Below are 5,425 nucleotides of genomic sequence, written 5' to 3' on the forward strand. Positions count from 1 at the left end.
CACCTATAATATTCAAATAACGGAACTTAACAAAAAAAGGGGATACAGATGAATGTCCATTTTGTATCTGTGTATTCAAAGTGGTTAGGATAGATATACAGTTACATTCTCTTAATGAATAAAGCAATTTGTTCTAATGGTGTTTGTAAATAGGATATCATGTCCGCATCTTGTACAGCAATTAACCACTAGGAAGAATGTATGCAATTTGTGAATTATTGAAACTGTCCTACCAGTTTGATTTGAAACTGTCTCATTGCTATTTATCAATAAAATTATGGGAAAAAAAACAAAAAATCAGATTAAAAAAATAAAAAAAGCAGATGACCTGGGACTCAATGCCATCAGTCAAACCCAATGTCTCATTTTACAGCCACTGTGTATTCTGCCTACACTTAGGCTGTAGGAACCATTAAGTAGTAATAACTTGCTTTAAGTGAATATTATCTGTATTCAGACACAGCTCTAAACGCTTTTATGGTACCTTTTGGGAACAACAAAAATAATTTCTTTTTTTGGACTGTTTTATGGGAGGTCCAGAAAGAAAATGTTAATGCTCATATATAAGAATTTGTGTTTCTGTAATTCCTATTTTGCTAGCAATTCAATATGGTGACATTTATAAATATAATTTTAAATATAATAAAAGCATATATGATCTAAAAAAAAAAAAGACAGGTAATACTACAAGTGGAAAATTCCACATCATCTCACATGTCAGATCCCAGGCAAAACACGGGCATAATAATACTCCATAAAATGACCTTCAGGCCACATGCAGAGACATACATATGGAACACAATGGACATGGGTCCCCTCCTCAGGGTACCTCATTACCTGTACATGTGTCAATATTCCAACATTTGAAAAACCCTGAACCTGAAAAATACCGGTACGAAGCCTGCCAACAAGGGAGGCTGCACCTGTGCTAGGCGCAGTAACTTGGCTAAGCCTCATGGGACTGTGCTGAGCAACTGGAGCCTAGCCCAAACGTCACACAGTTTGGTTCCATTTCCATAGCCTTCTAGAAACGACAAAATAAAAAATAGGAAATGGAATGGTTGGTGGTGTGTTAGGATAGAATGGGGTGGACAAGCACCAGGCGTGGAAACACAGGAGCAACCTGCAGGCAGGTGGGCCTGGTGCCGCTCGCCCGTCATCCCAGCACTTGGGTCCCAGCAACCGGGGCTCAAGCCATCGTGGGCTACATAGTAATATCCTTTTTCAAAAAAACAAAACAAAAGGTAATTTATGGGAGCCTTGCAGTGCAGAAACATCCTCTGTCTTGGCTGTATCAAGGACAATGTCCTAAACTGTGATGCTACTGTGTTCAATCTTGTATGACAAGATATTACCACAAACAGAACAGAGAAGTGCAGACAAAAACTCTGTATTACTTATGATTGTATGTGATCTACAGTTACCTCAATATAAAAAGCTGCTTTTTATTTTTGCCTTTTTGTTTTTTGTCTTTTTGAAACAGGGTCTCACTATGCAGTTCAGGCTGGCCTTGAGCTCATTTGTAGCCCAAGCTGGCTTTAAACTCACAGTGATTCTCCTGCCTCAGCCTCCTAAGTGCTGGTATTAGAGGTGTGTGTCACCATGCCCAGCCAAAATAAAAAGGTTAACTGAAAATAAAGTACAAATTCTTGAGGGGCACAGAGGGCACCTGGGGTCAAGGCAAGAGGACCACATTGAGGGTCTCCTCGCATACCTGGTACTGCCTTCAAGAAGTCCCCAGAGCAGGCCTGGGAGGTGGGACAGCAGGGAACAGACAAAGCCCTACTGCCCCAACCCTCAGATTGGCCTTCTGCTGGGGCTGCCAATCAGGTTACCCTAATCCCATCCAATAGGAAAACGGCACAGCAAGTCAATCAGAGCCTCCCACTTGCAGCCAGAGAGTAACTCCAAGATTAGATAGCAGGCCTTAGTACATGATTACCCCAGAGATGGGGGGGCTGTCCTTGGCTGGCCAATGAGAGTCTACTGGCAAACGGGGTCGGTTCTTTCTTTAGAGGGCAGGTCCCAGAATATGACTGGTCTGGAGAAGACACTTTTGATTTTCCCCTCAAGTCACAGAGGTTGCCCTCTGAGAAGCAGGAAAGGCTTACTCAAGGGGTACAGGCTCTGGGAGGCTGAGGCAAGAAGATCAGAAGTTCAAGTACAGCCTGGGCAACTTAGCAAGATCGTGGCAAACACTTGTCACTCCTGCATTCAGGAGGCTGAGGCAGGAGGATCAGCATGAGTTCGAAGTCAGGTTAGCCTACATAGGCAAGTTTAAACCCTGCCTGAACAACACAGTGAAACCCTTTCTAAAAAAAAAAAAAAAATTTAAAGGATCAAAAAATTTAAAAAGGCTACAGGCCGTTGGTGCCTCCCTCGCTGGGCCCCTGTGGTGTGTAGGGTAACCACACAGATACCCTAGGGCAGCCCAAGATCAGAGCACTTCCTTCAGACTCTGATGTTTGGAAGACACTCAGGGAAGATCAGGGTTCACCCAGCACTCCCTTCTATTTCTGACTTTTTTTTTTTTTTTTTTTTTTTTAAAGACAGGGTCTTGCTATGTAGCCTAAGCTGGCCTCAAAGTCACAGCCATCCTCCTACCTCAGCCTCCCAAGCATTTGGATTACAGGTGTGCTCACCACAGCCAGCTAACCCAGCCCCTCTTGATCAGTGTCCCCATCCTCACAGTTTTGGCTATGGCCCCTCCAGTGCCCCCTAGCCTGCTGTCAGCACCCCTCTACTTAGGAATACTATTTGGGAAACAACTGGGGGATTAAACCTGGGGGGAGGTGAGCAGTGGTGCTATTTACAACAGAGGAAAGCTGTACTCTCCCCAAAGGCCAACCATGGGAAATAATTCAGTGAACTAAGGGCTGCAGATAAGGGAAGACTCTTCAAAGGATGAGGGAAGGCCTGGAAGGTATCCCTGTGACAGCTGGTATGAAGGCCAGGTGGTGCAGGGCTGGGGCCAGGACAGCGTGCCCAGGAAGAGGACAGAGAGGAGCTGGACCTGGCACGCTGAGCCCGCCTCGGGCCCTGGACGCCTGCCAGAAATTCTGAGCTCCTGCTCCTTGTGGTTTGTGAAACTCCCTTCACTTTCTATGCTCTGCTGAGTTGGGGTCTCCCAGCTCTGTGGCTCCGGGGAGCCCTGGTGGCTGCTTCCTAGTTCAGCAGAAACCACGCTTGTCCTTGCTACCATCTGTACCCTGCCTTGCCCCCTCTAGAACAGAATCTGCGTCCCAGTGCTGTCAGTGTGCCACACTCTGGGCAGGAGGGCATGGCCCCTGCTCTCGGCCATAAGAGAAGAGGAATAGGAGGAGGGCCAACACTGCACCACAGAGCACGCCCACAGCTGGTACACCCCGTGCTATTTGTGGGGAATGAGCCACACACCGTACCTGCCCTCCTGGCCTTCTGCTGTCTGAGTACCTACACCAGGTCACCTACTCTATCTTTTCCACTGTGGCAGGAGCCCTGAGTTGCCAAGGGAAGAAGAGTTTGAGCCCTCCTCCTCACGGGCCTCTGTGACAGGAAGAGGCCAGGCTCCAGCCTCTATGAGTTTTGTGACTTGTGACACTTTATTCAATGCTCAGAATTCTAGGGACCAGGGAGATAGCTCAGTAGAATAAGCACTTGCCTGGTAAGAGCAAGGGCCTAAGTTCAATCCCTGGTTCCGCCAAAAAAAAAAAAAAAGAATTTAGAAGAAAGGGTCAGGGTATGTGATTAGCATATGGGAGGTTCCATCCCCAGCACTAACAAAACAAAACAGAAGACAGGCATGGTGGCGCACAGCTGTCATCCCAGCACTCTGGGAGGCTGACACAGGAGGACTGTAAGTGCAAGCCCAGCCAGGGTAACTTAGCAAGAACACATCTCAAAATAAAGGGCTAAGCCAGGCACGGTGGCGCATGCCTGCGATGCCAGCACTGAGGCAGGCGGATGGCCTCGTGCTCAAAGCCAGCCTGGGGTATACAGTGAATCCAAGGCCAGCGTAACTGGATAGTCAGACCCTATCTCAAAAAACCTAAATTAATTAATTAAATTTATTTATTTATTTATTTTTAAAAGGGCTGGTGACGCAACTTAGCAGGAAAGCCCTGGGTTCCATCCCCAGTACCTACCCACAAAAAGAGATGAGCTTCAAGCCACAAAAAAGGCAGAACCCGAAATACATATTAGTAAGTAAAAACAACTAATCTGTGAAGACTGCGTGCTAGGCCAGAGTCTTGCCACAGCACCTGCCTGGCAAGTGCAAGGTCCTGAGTTCGATTCCCATTACCTCCCCACCCAAAAAATGTTGTGTGCTGCTTAACTCCAGCTGTGGTATTCTGAGAAAAGAAAACTTGGAAAGATCCATGGTTGCCACAGTTGGGTGAGAAAATAGATTGGAGGATTTTCAGGGCCCTCAAACTCTTCGGAAAGGGCCCCCTGAGCCCCACACCATCACAACCCAGTCAATGCTGAATACCAAGAACAGACCTGAAGGTAAACTTTGGACTTCAATGATAATATGTTAGTTTAGGTGTATGAATTGCAACCACTCATCACTGTAACACAGGTTGTTAGTGGAGGGATGGGGAGACAGGAGGATAATGGGAATTCTGCTTTCTAAGCAATTTTCCTGTAGGCCCAAAATGGCTTGAGAAATAGTCCCTGGCGTGGTAATACACATCTGTGATTCCAGCACTCTGAGAAGCTGAGGCAGAAAGATCCCAGGTTCAAACTCAGTCTGAGCAAGTTAGAAATTAGCAAGAGCTTGTCTCGGGAACGAAATAAATACACAGGGCCAAGGATAACAGCTCAGCAGCATAAAGCCTGGCAAGCGCAAAGCCCCGAGTTTGAGCCCTGGGACCGTAATAAATACAGACATACATACATACATACATACATACATACATAAAACAAAAGAGGGCTGGAGATATAACTCAGTGTAAAGACCCAGAGCCAGAAAAAAACTCAACTAACTTGAAGTCTTTTAAAAAGTGTTTTGTTTTTGTATTACCAGAAATTAAATCACCCAGAGAACACAGAGCTATATCTTCAGCTTTTCTTTCTTATTTTTTTTTTTTTTTGCCCTTTTGAGACAGAGTCCCACTATGTAATTCAGGCTAGCTTTGGGTTCACTTTGTAGCCCACATTGGTCTCAAACTCACAATGATCTTCCTGCCTCAGCCTCCGAAGGGCTCGGATTACACGGGTGCACCACCATGCCAGGACTCCTTCAATGCTGTTTATTTTATTTTGAGATGGGGTCTTGCTAAGTTGCAGGCTTGGCTTGAACTTGCAAAACTCCCTGCCTCAGCCTTCTGCACAGCTGGGATCACAAGCATGTACCACTGTGCCTGACTGAAAAAAACATTTTAAGGGCTGGAGAGATGGCTCAGTGGTCTAAGGCACCTACTTAGAACAAGCTTGGCAAAGC

The 5,425-nt window shown here is 46.0% G+C and overlaps 1 protein-coding gene across 1 annotated transcript in view; it reads right to left on the reverse strand.

Annotated features, from left to right (window-relative positions):
• Positions 1–5,425, reverse strand: part of Sbno2 (strawberry notch homolog 2) — a 57,234-nt gene that overhangs the window by 34,880 nt on the left and 16,929 nt on the right. The gene's annotated exons all lie outside the window — the stretch shown is intronic.

The sequence above is a fragment of the Octodon degus genome, unplaced genomic scaffold (genome assembly GCF_000260255.1).
Source record: "Octodon degus isolate 3935 unplaced genomic scaffold, OctDeg1.0 scaffold00050, whole genome shotgun sequence".
NCBI lineage: Eukaryota > Metazoa > Chordata > Mammalia > Rodentia > Octodontidae > Octodon > Octodon degus.